Source organism: Nerophis ophidion, linkage group LG28, assembly GCF_033978795.1.
Source record: "Nerophis ophidion isolate RoL-2023_Sa linkage group LG28, RoL_Noph_v1.0, whole genome shotgun sequence".
Taxonomy (NCBI): Eukaryota; Metazoa; Chordata; class Actinopteri; order Syngnathiformes; family Syngnathidae; genus Nerophis; species Nerophis ophidion.
The window spans coordinates 8,203,227-8,219,716 of NC_084638.1; the positions used below are offsets into that span (position 1 = coordinate 8,203,227).

A 16,490-nucleotide genomic window follows, 5' to 3' on the forward strand; every position below is an offset into this window, starting at 1 on the left:
TGCCTTGTGGGAACAATTTAGGTATTTAAATCCACATTTAATGATGATTTATGTGTAAATACCTGATGTCACAACGTATATATTTATATTTTTGTTTGTTTCTGTTTTGTCGGATCGGCCGTTTTACTGCCCTGTCACAGGCACCGTTTGGAAACAATTAAGGTATATAAATACATTTTCTGTGTAAATAACTCATTTCACATCGTTTAAATCTGCGACTTATAGCTTGCGCAGCTAGCGGGTCCATGACTTAAGTTTTGTACAATCAGCCGTTTTACTGCCTTGTAGGAATAATCAATGTATGTAAATATAATTTTTATAATTTCTGCGTAAATAACTCATGTCACAACGTATATAATTTGATTGTTTATTTCTGTTTTGTTAGATCTCCCGTTTTACTGCCCTGTCACAGGCACCGTTTGGAAACAATTAAGCTATGTAGATACATTTTCTGTGTTAATAACTCATTTCACATAGTTTATATCTGCGATTTATAGCTTGCGCAGCTAGCGGGTCCATGACCATGACTTATGTTTTGCGTGATCGGCCGTTTTACTGCCTTGTGGGAACAATTTAGGTATGTAAATCCACATTTAATGACCATTTCTGTGTAAATAACTCATGCCACAACGTATATAATTTGATTGTTTGTTTCTGTTTTGTTGGATCAGCCGTTTTACTGCCCTGTCACAGGCCCCATTTGGAAACAATTAAGGTATGTAAATACATTTTCTGTGTAAATAACTCATTTCACATTGTTTAAATCTGCGATTTATGGCTTGCGCAGCTAGCGGGTCCATGACTTCTGTTTTGTACAATCAGCCGTTTTACTGCCTTGAGGAATAATCAATGTATGTAAATAAAAAAATTATGATAATTTCTGCATAAATAACTCATGTCACAACGTATATAACTTGATTGCTTCTGTTTGGTTGGATCGGCCGTTTTACTGCCCTGTCACAGGCACCGTTTGGAAACAATTAATCTATGTAAATACATTTTCAGTGTAAATAACTCATTTTACATCGTTTATATCTCCGACTTATAGCTTGCGCAGCTAGTGGGTCCATGACCATGACTTATGTTTTGTACGATAGGCCGTTTTACTGCCTTGTGGGAACAATTTAGGTATGTAAATTCACATTTAATGATAATTTATGTGGAAATACCTGATGTCACAACGTATATATATTTTTTTGTTTGTTTCTGTTTTGTTGGATCGGCCGTTTTACTGCCCTGTCACAGGCACCGTTTGGAAACAATTAAGCCATGTAAATACAGTTTCTGTTAAAAAAACTAATTTCACTTCGTTTATATCTGCGACTTATAACTTGCGCAGCTAGCGGGTCCATGACAATTACTTATGTTTTGTGTGATCGGCCGTTTTACTACCTTGTGGGAACAATTTCGGTATGTAAATCCAGATTTAATGATAATTTATGTGTAAATACCTGATGTCACAACGTATACATTTATATTTTTGTTTGTTTCTGTTTTGTGGGATCGGCCGTTTTACTGCCCTGTCACAGGCACCGTTTGGAAACAATTTAGCCATGTAGATACATTTTCTGTGTAAATAACTCTTTTCACATAGTTTATATCTGCGACTTAGAGCTTGCACAGCTAGCGGGTCCATGACCATGACTTATGTTTTGTGTGATCGGCCGTTTTACTACCTTGCGGGAATAATTTAGGTATGTAAATCCACATTTACTGATAATTTATCTGTAAATACCTGATGTCACAATATATATATATATATATATTTTTTTTGTTTGTTTCTGTTTTGTTGGATCGGCCGTTTTACTGCCCTGTCACATGCACCATTTGGAAACAATTAAGCCATGTAAATACATTTTCTGTGTAAATAACTCATTTCTCATAGTTTATATCTGCGATTTATAGCTTGCGCAGCTAGCGGGTCCATGACCATGACTTATGTTTTGTGTGATCGGCCATTTTACTGCCTTGTGGGAACAATTTAGGTATGTAAATCCACATTTAATGACAATTTATGTGTAAATACCTGATGTCACAACGTGTATGTATATATATATATATATATATATATATATATTTATATATTTTTTTTTTTTATTTGTTTGTTTCTGTTTTGTTGGATCGGCCGTTTTACTGCCCTGTCACAGGCACCGTTTGGAAACAATTAAGCTATGTAAATACATTTTCTGTGTAAATAACTCATTTCACATGGTTTATATCTGTAACCTATAGCTTGCGCAGCTAGTTGGTCCATGACCATGACTTACGTTTTGCGTGATCGGCCGTTTTACTGCCTTCTGGGAACAATTTCGGTATGTAAATCCAGATTTAATGATGATTTATGTGTAAATACCTGATGTCACAACGTATACTTTTATATTTTTGTTTGTTTCTGTTTTGTGGGATCGGCCGTTTTACTGCCCTGTCACAGGCACCGTTTGGAAACAATTTAGCCATGTAGATACATTTTCTGTGTAAATAAATCTTTTCACATAGTTTATATCTGCGACTTAGAGCTTGCGCAGCTAGCGGGTCCATGACCATGACTTATGTTTTGTGTGATCGGCCATTTTACTGCCTTGTGGGAACAATTTAGGTATGTAAATCCACATTTAATGATAATTTATGTGTAAATACCTGATGTCACAACGTATATATATATATATTTTTGTTTGTTTCTGTTTTGTGTGATCGGCCGCTTTACTGCCTTGTGGGAAAAATTTAGGTATGTAAATCCACATTTAATGATAATTTATGTGTAAATACCTGATGTCACAATGTATATATATATATATATATATATATATATATATATATATATATGTATATATATATATATATATTTTTTGTTTGTTTCTGTTTTGTTGGATCGGCCGTTTTACTGCCTTGTGGGAAAAATGTAGGTACGTAAATCCACATTTAATGATAATTTATGTGTAAATACCTGATGTCACAACGTATATATATATATTTTTTTGTTTGTTTCTGTTTTGTTGGATCGGCCGTTTTACTGCCCCGTCACAGGCACCGTTTGGAAACAATTAAGCTATGTAAATACATTTTCTGTGTAAATAACTCATTTCACTTCGTTTATATCTCCGACTTATAGCTTGCGCAGTTGGCGGGTCCATGACCATGACTTATGTTTTGTGTGATCAGCCGTTTTACTGCCTTGCAGGAACAATTTAGGTATGTAAATCCACATTTAATGATAATTTATGTGTAAATACCTGATGTCACAACGTATATATATAATTTTTTTTGTTTGTTTGTTTCTGTTTTGTTGGATCGGCCGTTTTACTGCCCTGTCACAGGCACCGTTTGAAAACAATTAAGCTATGTAGATACATTTTCTGTGTAAATAACTCATTTCACATAGTTTATATCTGCGACTTATGGCTTGCGCAGCTAGCGAGTCCATGACCATGACTTATGTTTTGTGTGACTGCCGTTTTACTGCCTTGTGGGAACAATTTAGGTATTTAAATCCACATTTAATGATGATTTATGTGTAAATACCTGATGTCACAACGTATATATTTATATTTTTGTTTGTTTCTGTTTTGTCGGATCGGCCGTTTTACTGCCCTGTCACAGGCACCGTTTGGAAACAATTAAGGTATATAAATACATTTTCTGTGTAAATAACTCATTTCACATCGTTTAAATCTGCGACTTATAGCTTGCGCAGCTAGCGGGTCCATGACTTAAGTTTTGTACAATCAGCCGTTTTACTGCCTTGTAGGAATAATCAATGTATGTAAATATAATTTTTATAATTTCTGCGTAAATAACTCATGTCACAACGTATATAATTTGATTGTTTATTTCTGTTTTGTTAGATCTCCCGTTTTACTGCCCTGTCACAGGCACCGTTTGGAAACAATTAAGCTATATAAATACATTTTCTGTGTAAATAACTATTTTCACATGGTTTATATCTGCGACTTATAGCTTGCGCAGCTAGCGGGTCCATGACCATGACTTATGTTTTGCGTGATCGGCCGTTTTACTACCTTGTGGGAACACTTTAGGTATGTAAATCCACACTTAATAATAATTTATGTGTAAATACCTGATGTCACAACGTATATATTTATATTTTTGTTTTTTTTCTGTTTTGTGGGATCGGCGGTTTTACTGCCCTGTCACAGGCACCGTTTGGAAACAATTAAGCCATGTAGATAAATTTTCTCTGTAAATAACTCATTTCACATCGTTTAAATCTGCGACTTATGGCTTGCGCAGCTAGCGGGTCCATGACTTCTGTTTTGTACAATCAGCCGTTTTACTGCCTTGTAGGAATAATCAATGTATGTAAATATAATCTTTATGATAATTTCTGCGTAAATAACTCATGTCACAATGTATATAATTTGATTGTTTGTTTCTCCTATTTTTCGATCGGCCGTTTTACTGCCCCGTCACAGGCACAGTTTGGAAGCAATTAAGCTATGTAAATACATTTTCTGTGTAAATAACTAATTTCACATCGTTTATATCTGCGACTTATGGCTTGCGCAGCTAGCGGGTCCATGACCATGACTTATGTTTTGTGTGATCGGCCGTTTTACTGCCTTGTTGGAACACTTTAGGTATGTAAATCCACATTTAACGATAATTTATGTGTAAATACCTGATGTCACAACGTATATATATATATATTTTTTTTTTCTGTTCGTTTTTTTTTTGTTGGATCGGCCGTTTTACTGCCCCATCATAGGCATCGTTTGGAAACAATGAAGCTATGTAAATATAGTTTCTGTTAAAATAACTCATTTCACTTCTTTTATACCTGCGACTTATGGCTTGCGCAGCTAGCGAGTCCATGACCATGACTTATGTTTTGTGTGATCGACCGTTTTACTGCCTTGTGGGAACAATTTAGGTATGTAGATTCACATTTAATGATAATTTATATGTAAATACCTGATGTCACAACGTATATACTTTGAGTGTTTGTTTCTGTTTAGTCGGATCGGCCGTTTTACTGCCCTGTCACAGGCCCCGTTTGGAAACAATTAAGGTATGTAAATACAGTTTCTGTTAAAATAACTCATTTCACTTCGTTTATACCTGCGATTTATAGCTTGCGCAGCTAGCTCCATGACCATGACTTTTGTTTTGTACGATAGGCTGTTTTACTATCTTTGGGGGATCAATTAAGGTATGTAAATCCACATTTAATGATAATTTATGTGGAAATACCTGATGTCACAACGTATATACTTTGAGTGTTTGTTTCTGTTTTGTTGGATCGGCCGTTTTACTGCCCTGTCACAGGCCCAGTTTGGAAACAATTAAGGTATATAAATACATTTTCTGTGTAAATAACTCATTTCACATCGTTTAAATCTCCGACTTATGGCTTGCGCAGCTAGCGGGTCCATGACCATGACTTATGTTTTGTGTGATCGGCCGTTTTACTGCCTTGTGGGAACAATTTAGGTATGTAAATCCACATTTAATGATAATTTATGTGTAAATACCTGATGTCACAACGTATATGTTTATATTTTTGTTTTTTTCTGTTTTGTTGGATCGGCCGTTTTACTGCCCTGTCACAGGCACCGTTTGGAAACAATTAAGCCATGTAGATACATTTTCTGTGTAAATAACTAATTTCACATCGTTTAAATCTGCGACTTATGGCTTGCGCAGCTAGCAGGTCCATGACTTCTGTTTTGTACAATCAGCCGTTTTACTGCCTTGAGGAATAATCAATGTATGTAAATAAAAAAATTATGATAATATCTGCGTAAATAACTCATGTAACAACGTATATAATTTGATTGTTTCTGTTTTGTTGGATCGGCCGTTTTACTGCCCCGTCACAGGCCCAGTTTGGAAGCAATTAAGCTATGTAAATACATTTTCTGTTAAAATAACTCATTTCACTTCGTTTATACCTGCGATTTATAGCTTGCGCAGCTAGTGGGTCCATGACCATGACTTATGTTTTGTGTGATCGGCCGTTTTACTGCCTTGTGGGAACACTTTAGGTATGTAAATCCACATTTAATGATAATTTATGTGTAAATACCTGATGTCACAACGTACATCTATTTTTGTTTGTTTCTGTTTTGTTGGATCGGCCGTTTTACTGCCCCGTCACAGGCACAGTTTGGAAACAATTAAGCTATGCAAATACATTTTTTGTGTAAATAATTAATTTCACATAGTCTATATCTGCCACTTATAGCTTGCGCAGCTAGCGGGTCCATGACCATGACTTATGTTTTGTGTGATCAGCCGTTTTACTGCCTTGTGGGAACACTTTAGGTATGTAAATCCACATTTAATGATGATTTATGTGGAAATACCTGATGTCACAACGTATATATATATATTTTAGTTTGTTTCTGTTTTGTTGGATAGCCGTTTTACTGCCCCATCACAGGCACAGTTTGGAAACAATTAAGGTATATAAATACATTTTCTGTGTAAATAACTCTTTTCACATGGTTTATATCTGCGACTTATAGCTTGCGCAGCTAGCGGGTCCATGACCATGACTTATGTTTTGTGTTATCGGCCGTTTTACTGCCTTGTGGGAACACCTTAGGTGTGTAGATACACATTTAATGATAATTTATGTGTAAATACCTGATGTCACAACGTATATATTTATATTTTTGTTTGTTTCTGTTTTGTTGGATCGGCCGTTTTACTGCCCTGTCACAGCCACCGTTTGGAAACAAACTATGTAAATGCAGTTTCTGTGTAAATAACTAATTTCACTTTGTTTATACCCGCGACTTATAGTCCGGCGCGGCTTATTTGTGCTACGGTTTCGCTCCCAACACACGCAAAAGTGCTCAAGTCTGTGCGAACGGGACAGAACACCGGCTCTAATGGCGCCGAATTACACAAAACCAGGACGAGGGGGGAGAATAAGGAAGAAAATGAGGAAGAGGTGAATTACTTTTACGGTGGGGGGAAAAATATGTCTCGCTGTCCCCATCTGGCCGCCCGCTGTTAGGGGAATGAAGAAGTTAGCTGAATAAATGATTAAGTAGACTCACGGATGCAGTTTTTATGCCAGCAATACATCTCTGCCTGCCTCACAGCACAAGCCCGCACTTATGGAATGTGCCTAATCCATAACCATAACGCCGGCGTGGCAGCATACATACACACACACACACACATATATACACACATATATATATATGAATTGTAAATAAAGGCGACATCTTAAATGCAAACTTAGAGTGAGTTCCTTCTTTATTGGATTTCCTCCGCTGGCCGTAAATTACAACCTTGTTAATTTTTAATTCATGCAAGCCGTACAAACTCGTCAGATATGCGGTGAGGGACGACTCGTCTGCCGCGGGTGTCGCCTAATGAGGACAAAGTGCTCCACGATTTGAGCCGCCGACCCTCTCGTCCGGTGCTTATTGTCACCTGAGCAGGTGACGGCGTTACGGGCCGGGAATCAAACCGGGGGGAAAAAACCGACCGCAGTCCGTATTAGCACATCCCTGTTTGGCACTGCCATAGAGTAATTTTTAATTTTCCTGAAGGAACTCTCCTGAAGGAATCAATAAAGTACTATCTAACACGGAAAAGTCGGACGTCAATAAGCCGCTACTTTTTTTTTTCCCTACGCTTCGAACCCTGCGGCTGATAAAAACGGCACGGCTCATTAATGTTGTTTTTTTCCCCCCTTGGCCGTTATTTAACTCAGTGGTCCCCAACCTTTTTGTATCCGCAGACCGGTCAACGCGTAATAATTTTTTTTCCCCGCGGCCCGGCGGGGGTGTCCTTTTTTTTTTCTTTTTTTTTTCTTATTTTTTTTTTCTTCTTTGTCATGAAAAAGGGACGTTTTTTTCACGAAAAAGGGAGTTTTTTGTGGTTGGTGCACTATTTGTAAGTGTATATTGTGTTTTTTATGTTGATTTAATAAAAAAATAAAAAATATATATATATATATTTTTTTTTAAATAAAAAATTCTTCTGCGGCCCGGTACCAATCGGGCCACGGCCCGGTGGTTGGGGACCACTGATTTAACTCACCAAAAATGTCACCGTGGAGTTATTGAGTCTTTTTAGCTGATTGGAGAGATAGCCTCCATGACCATGGCTTCTGTTTTGTTTGATTAGCCGTTCTACTGCCTTGTTGCAAGCACCGTTTGGAAACAATTAAGGTATGTAAATAAAATTTTACAACGTTTTCCGTGCAGATAACTCATTTCACAAGGTGTATATCTGCGACTTATAGTCCGATGCGACTAATATATATTATGTGAATAAGCCGCTACTTTTTTTTTCCCTACGCTTCGAACCCTGCGGCTGATAAAAACGACACGGCTCATTAATGTTGGTTTTTTTCCCCCTTGGCCGTCATTTAACTCAGTGGTCCCCAACCTTTTTGTATCCGCGGACCAGTCAACGCTTAATAATTTTTTTTCCCGCGGCCCGGCAGGGGGGGTGTCCTTTTTTTTTCTTTTCTTTTTTTTTTCTTCTTTGTCATGAAAAAGTGACGTTTTTGTCATGAAAAAGGGAGTTTTTTTGTGGTTGGTGCACTATTTGTAAGTGTATATTGTGTTTTTTATGTTGATTTAATTTAAAAAAATATATATATACATATATATATATATATTTTTTTTTCTTTTTATAAAAAAATTCTTCTGCGGCCCGGTACCAATCGGGCCACGACCCGCTGGTTGGGGACCACTGATTTAACTCACCAAAAATGTCACCGTGGAGTTATCAAGTCTTTTTAGCTGATTAGAGAGCTAGCCTCCATGACTATGGCTTCTGTTTTGTTTGATCAGCCGTTTTACTGCTTTGTTGCAAGCACAGTTTGGAAACAATTAAGGTATGTAAATAAACTTTTACAACGTTTTCCGTGTAGATAACTGCGACTTATAGTCCGATGCGACTAATATATATTATGTGAATACGCCGCTCCTTTTTTTTTTCCCTACGCTTCGAACCCTGCGGCTGATAAAAACGACACGGCTCATTAATGTTGTTTTTTTTTCCCCCTTGGCCGTCATTTAACTCAGTGGTCCCCAACCTTTTTGTATCCGCGGACCGGTCAACGCTTAATACATTTTTTTCCCGCGGCCCGGCGGAGGGGGGGGGTGTCCTTTTTTTTCTTTCTTTTTTTTTTCTTCTTTGTCATGAAAAAGGGACGTTTTTGTCACGAAAAAGGGAGTTTTTTGGTGGTTGGTGCACTATTTGTAAGTGTATATTGTGTTTTTTATGTTGATTTAATAAAAAATAAATAAATATATATATATATATATATATATATATTTTTTTTTATAAAAAAAAAATTCTGCGGCCCGGTACCAATCGGGCCACGGCCCGGTGGTTGGGGACCACTGATTTAACTCACCAAAAATGTCACCGTGGAGTTATTGAGTCTTTTTAGCTGATTGGAGAGATAGCCTCCATGACCATGGCTTCTGTTTTGTTTGATTAGCCGTTTTACTGCCTTGTTGCAAGCACCATTTGGAAACAATTAAGGTATGTAAATAAACTTTTACAACGTTTTCCGTGTAGATAACTCATTTCACAAGGTGTATATCTGCGACTTATAGTCCGGTGCGACTAATATATATTATGTGAATAAGCCACTACTTTTTTTTCCCTACGCTTCGAACCCTGCGGCTGATAAAAACGGCACGGCTCATTAATGTTGTTTTTTCCCCCCCTTGGCCGTCATTTAACTCAGTGGTCCCCAACCTTTTTGTATCCGCGGACCGGTCAATGCTTATTAATTTGTCCCGCGGCCCGGCGGGGGGGTGTCCTTTTTTTTTCTTTTTTTTTTCTTTCTTCTTTGTCATGAAAAAGGGACGTTTTTTGTGGTTGGTGCACTATTTGTAAGTGTATATTGTGTTTTTTTATGTTGATTTAATTAAAAAATATATATATACATATATATATATATGTATATATATATTTTTTTTTTATTAAAAAATTCTTCTGCGGCCCGGTACCAATCGGGCCACGGCCCGGTGGTTGGGGACCACTGATTTAACTCACCAAAAATGTCACCGTGGAGTTATCAAGTCTTTTTAGCTGATTAGAGAGCTAGCCTCCATGACCATGGCTTCTGTTTTGTTTGATCAGCCGTTTTACTGCCTTGTTGCAAGCACCATTTGGAAACAATTAAGGTATGTAAATAAACTTTTACAACGTTTTCCGTGTAGATAACTCATTTCACAAGGTGTATATCTGCGACTTATAGTCCGATGCGTTGCGGTGCCTATCCGTCTGGACTGAGCTTTCAACCGGAGGCACAAGTGCCGTTCTCTTTCTATCCTTCCATGGCGTGCTATTCATATCTTCTATTCATACTTACTAAACCGTCCCGTGTGTAATGTCTGTGGGAATAATTTAAATGAATTTAACATCGCTAGCGTTAGCTAATATGCTAACACATTTCCGAGTGTCAGTGTTAGCATTATTAACTCTCAATGGCATTCTTTTTGTGTCCTTTCAGTTTCACCAATTCCTCACCAAAACGTCACCTTGGAGTTGTTGAGTCCGTCCTTCTGTTTTGTTTGATCAGCCGTTTTACTGCCTCGTTGCAAACACCATTTGGAAACGATTAAGGTGTGTAAATAAACATTTGTGTGTAAATAACTCACAACACAACGTTTTGTATCTGCGGTTTGTAGTCCGGTTTGGCTAAAATATGGGATTTTTTAGTTTGTTTTTAGTTCGGAAAACGCAATTTTTATTGGGCGATTTCCTGATTTTGCAGCATTTTTCTCCACAGAAATGCAAAAAAAAGTTACGATTTTTTTAAGGCTTTGCATATGTTTTTTACACTTTTTCCGTAACAACTGACTTAAGTGTTTAAATATAGTATTATCCCCATTTTGCTTTTTTTTTTACTTCGGATACGATGTGTATCGGACGATACGGGTATTAATCCGATCCGATATCAGCAGGAGTCATATTAAATTGCTTTTATTTTATGGTGGGAAATGCTAGAAAAATGCTTTATCGAGTTAAAACAACTTGGGTATGAAAAATACTGAATAATTCATTATTTTAAGCTTAGCATGACAGGGAAAGTTGAATGATGTGGACACGTTTGTTACTGGATACTTTCTAATACCCTTGGCTACTATGTATTTTATTTATTTTTTAAATTTTTTAATTTTGCCTTTATTTACCCAGGAAATATCACGCTTGGGTCGCATTTTTATGCGCGGATCGTTCTTCCGAAAGGCAGCAGGAACTCCGCATGCAAGGTGCAGGTAAGAATATGATTTATTGTCCGTAAATCGCCAAAAATACAAGACATAAACAAAACAGATTTTCAGACAGATGCTGACTTGGTTCTGTTCTTACGAAACTATTAAGTCAAAATGCTAATGCTAATGTTAGCTAGCAGCTTGATAGTTTGCAGTTCCACACTACTTTCTCGGAAAAAACTTTTCCGCCGATCTTGCTTTGCTTCGGACCTCATGGGAAATGTGTTTTTTCTGGCCAAAACCTTACCGCTTTGGTCCACTGGTGCTGCGAAAATTAACCAAAACTGAAAGTCCCCAAGTGGGCCTGCAAAGGGTCATTTTAAACATGTGTTTACAAAGATGTTTTTGTGAATGTTGACCGACGTACTTTACCCTTTTTCAAGAGATTTTTTAAAGAAACACACTCAAATATATTTGCACGTGCATTGACAGAGAAACAAAAGGTTTTGTCTGAGGACAGAAAAAAAAAAAGAAAAAGGACAGTCAGGAAAATAAACCAAAGAAACGAAAAGTTTTGTCTGACGAGACAAAAAAAAGAAAAATGGACAAGGACAGTTAAGCAGCCCAGTCTAGTACCAGCGCTCTTTTACTACGAAGCCGCGCTGTCGTAACACGTGGCTTGGCATTGTCTTGCTGAAATAAGCAGGGGCGTCCACGATAACGTTGCTAGGATGTCAACATGTGTTGCTGCAAAAGCTGTATGTACCTTTCAGCATTAATGGTGCCTTCACAGATGTGTAAGTTACCCATGCCTTGGGCACTAATGCACCCCCATACCATCAGGCATGCTGCCTTTTTCACTCTGCACCTAGAACAGCACTGATGGTTCTTTTCGCTCTTTGGCCCATAGGATACAACGTCCACAGTTTCCAAAAAAACAATTTGAAATGTGGACTCGTCAGACCACAGAACACTTTTCCCACTTTGCATCAGTCCATCTTAGATGAGCTTGGGCCCGGCGAAGCCGACGGCATTTCTGGGTGTTGTTGATAAATGCCTGTGGCTTTGCATAGTAGAGTTTTAATTTGCACTTACAGATGTTGCGACCAACTATAGTTACTGACAGTGGTTTTCGGAAGTGTTCCTGAGCCCATGTGGTGATATCCTTTACACGCTGATTTAGCATTGTGATGCAGTACTGCCTGAGGGATTCAAGGTGCGTGATATCATGCTTACGTGCAGTGATTTCTCTGGATTCTCCGAACTTTTTGATGATATTACGGAGCGTAGATGGTGAAATCTTTAAATTCCTTGGAGTAGCTGGTTGAGAAATGTTGTTCTGAAACAATTTGCTCGGGCATTTGTCGACAAAGTGGTGACCCTCGCCCCGTCCTTGTTTGTGAATGAGTGAGCATTTCATGGAAGCTGCTTTTATAGCCAATCATGGCACCCACATGTTCCCAATTAGCCCGTTCACCTGTGGGATGTTCCAAATAAGTGTTTGATGAGCATCTCTTGACTTTCTGTCTTTTTTTCCACTTGTGCCAGCTTTTTTTGCAACATTTCGCAGGCATCAAATTCCAAAATAGATAATATTTGCAACAAATAACAAAGTTTCTCAGTGTGAACATGAATTATCTTGTCTTTGCAGTCTATTCAATCGAATATAAGTTGAAAAGATTTGCAAATCATTGTATTCTCTTTTTATTTACCATTTACACAACGTGACAACTTCACTGCTTTTGGGGTTTGTAAATATTAGATACTGATTTAGAGACGGCTGAATGGAATGTCGAACAATTTAGAAAAAAAGATTTAAAAAACATGCCAATTTGGCCCCAAATAGCCATTCATACACACAAAAACGCACATTCGTACAAAGGCAGGACCTTTCCCTGTCATTGTATTCTCTTTTTATTTACCATTTACACAACGTGACAACTTCACTGCTTTTGGGGGTTTGTAAATATTAGAAACTGATTTAGAGCCGGCCAATAGAATGTTGAACAATTTAGAAAAAAGATAACAAACACATAGATTTGGCCCCAAATTCCCATTTATACACACAAAAACACCATTCGTACAAAGGCAGGACCTTTCCCTGTCATTGTATTCTCTTTTTATTTACCATTTACACAACGTGACAACTTCACTGCTTTTGGAGGTTTGTAAATATTAGAAACTGCTTTAGAGCCGGCCGATAGAATTTCGAACAATTTAGAAAAAAGATAACAAAAATACTAATTTAACCCCAAATAGCCATTTATACACACAAAAACGCCATTCGTACAAAGGAAGGACCTTTCCCTGTCATTGTATTCTCTTTTTATTTACCATTTACACAACGTGACAACTTCACTGCTTTTGGCTTTTGTACTTAGTACTTTTTATATAATTTTTTTTAAGCATTTGTTTGTAACTATAAGGGAAAATTGTTGAGAATACAGATGTGATTGTGCATGGTGGGCGAACACAACACACATTTCCACCTCCTATTAGCCGCAAAACCGACAAAACACTTAAATACATTTGTTCCAGGATTTATACCGCCGGGCTGCAAAACTGCTTTTTTTGCATCACTATTTCTGTCGGCCTTTGTCGTTTCCTTTCCTCTGAGGAGTGCTTGTGATCGACGAAGGAATCATAGAGCCATCAAAGCGCGCCAGCTACAGGAAATCTCTTCATTTGCAGAGCGCCAGCTTGACACCTGAGCTCCGGGCTCCCTCTCTCTCTCTGTGTGTGTGTGTGTGTGTGTGTGTGTGTGTGTGTGTGTGTGTGTGTGTGTGTTCTTGTATTTCCGCCCTTCTTGAGACATGAAGAAGAAAAAGTTTTGTCCATATGAGGACCGATGAACAAGTTAAGACCAAAATCATGGTTCCAATAACATTGCATCTAATAGACAATGTCTCATTTGCACCCCTGTTGGTCAAAATGAGGGCGGCCCCCCCCCCAAAAAAATTGACTGTCAACATATGAAATAACAAGTTTGTGTAAGAAAGTGAAATGCACCCCTTTGGCCTAAATTGATAAAAAAAAAATGGAAATAAATATGTATTTAGAGACGTATTGTAAGAGTTTAAAGTAAATAATGGAGATTTAAAAACAATTACAAACAAAAAATTAACAAAAAGCAATCAATTTCTCACTGTGTCGACTTTTTTCTTATAAAATTTGGACCAATTTCTGATATTCTTTCTGTTTTCTGTAATATCGCAATATTTTCTCGTAAAATTATTGCTTTTTTTTGTAAAATTATGCAAAATAGTGACATTTGTTACATAAAATTCTGACTTTTGTCACAATATTGCCAATTTTTCTGTTCTCGTAAATTAGTGACATTTTTTGAGGGTAAAGTAAAATTCAGTTTATTACAATATAGCCAAAATGTTAGTTTTCTTATAAAAGTGTGACTTTTGTCGAGTAAAATTATGACTCTTGCGTAAATTTGCGACTATTTTCAAGTAAAATTCCAACTTTTATCATAACATTGCACAAATGTTCAGTTTTTATTGTAAAATTATTACTTTTTTATGCAAAATGGTGACATTTGTCTTATAAAATTCAGACTTTTATCACAATGTTGCCCATTTTTTTGTTCTTGTAAAAGAGTGACATTTTTTGGAGTAAAATGATGACTCTTGTCATATTTTGCCAAGTAAAATACAGTTTATTATTATAATACAGCCAAAATGTTAAAGTTTTCATAAAAAATTGTGACTTTTGTCGAATAAAATTGCGACTCTTTTCATAAAATTGCGCAAATTTCGAGCTTATCTTGTAAAATTGCGACTGTTAATGAGTAAAATTTCAACATATAACATTGCACAAATGTTCAGTTTTTCTTGTAAAATTATTACTTTATGTAAAAAATTTTTTTTTTAATGCAAAATAATGACATTTGTCTTTTAAAATTCAGACTTTTATCACAATATTGCCCTTTTTTTGTTGTTCTTGTAAAATAGTGAAATGTATTTGAGTAAAATGATGACTTTTGTCATCATTTTGCCGAGTAAAATTCCATTTATTATTATAATTTTGCCAAAATATAATATTTTTCTTATTAAATTGTGACTTTTGTTGAGTAAAATTACAACTCTTTTCACAAAATTGCCCAAATTTGAAGGTTATCTTGTAAAATTGCGACTGTTATTGAGTAAAATTTCAACTTATATCATATCATTGCACAAATGTTCAGTTTTTCTGGTAAAATTATTACTTTATTTATGTAAACTTATTACTTTTTAATGGGAATGGTGACATTTGTCCTATAAAAATCTGACTTCTATCACAATGTTGCCCATTTTTTTGTTCTTGTAAAATAGTGACATTTTTTGGAGTAAAATGATGACTCTTGTCATATTTTGCCAAGTAAAATTCAGTTTATTATTATAATACAGCCAAAATGTTAAAGTTTTCATAAAAATGTTTGACTTTTGTCGAGTAAAATTACGACTCTTTTCATAAAATTGCGCTAATTTGAAGCTTATCTTGTAAAATTGCGACTGTTATTGAGTAAAATTTCAACTTATATCATAACATTGCACAAATGTTCAGTTTTTCTTGTAAAATTATTACTTTATGTAAAATTATTTTTTTTAATGCAAAATAATGACATTTGTCTTTTAAAATTCAGACTTTTATCATAATGTTGCCCTTTTTTTGTTGTTCTTGTAAAATAGTGAAATGTATTTGAGTAAAATGATGACTTTTGTCATCATTTTGCCGAGTAAAATTCCATTTATTATTATAATTTTGCCAAAATACAAAATTTTTCTTATTAAATTGTGACTTTTGTTGAGTAAAATTACGACTCTTTTCACAAAATTGCCCAAATTTGAAGGTTATCTTGTAAAATTGCGACTGTTATTGAGTAAAATTTCAACTTATATCATATCATTGCACAAATGTTCAGTTTTTCTGGTAAAATTATTACTTTATTTATGTAAACTTATTACTTTTTAATGGGAATGGTGACATTTGTCCTATAAAAATCTGACTTCTATCACAATGTTGCCCATTTTTTTGTTCTTGTAAAATAGTGACATTTTTTGGAGTAAAATGATGACTCTTGTCATATTTTGCCAAGTAAAATTCAGTTTATTATTATAATACAGCCAAAATGTTAAAGTTTTCATAAAAATGTTTGACTTTTGTCGAGTAAAATTACGACTCTTTTCATAAAATTGCGCTAATTTGAAGCTTATCTTGTAAAATTGCGACTGTTATTGAGTAAAATTTCAACTTATATCATAACATTGCACAAATGTTCAGTTTTTCTTGTAAAATTATTACTTTATGTAAAATTATTTTTTTTAATGCAAAATAATG

General features: G+C 35.9%; 2 long non-coding RNA genes across 2 annotated transcripts in view; both read left to right on the plus strand.

Annotated features, from left to right (window-relative positions):
• LOC133545629 (uncharacterized) overlaps positions 1–10,573 on the plus strand; it is a 97,010-nt gene extending 86,437 nt beyond the window's left edge. The window contains exon 5 of the long non-coding RNA XR_009804888.1: positions 10,460–10,573. This is a non-coding gene — a long non-coding RNA (uncharacterized LOC133545629). The remainder of the gene's footprint in view (positions 1–10,459) is intronic.
• A 570-nt stretch (positions 10,574–11,143) lies between these two features.
• Positions 11,144–16,490, plus strand: part of LOC133545287 (uncharacterized) — a 106,821-nt gene continuing 101,474 nt past the window's right edge. The window contains exon 1 of the long non-coding RNA XR_009804791.1: positions 11,144–11,225. This is a non-coding gene — a long non-coding RNA (uncharacterized LOC133545287). The remainder of the gene's footprint in view (positions 11,226–16,490) is intronic.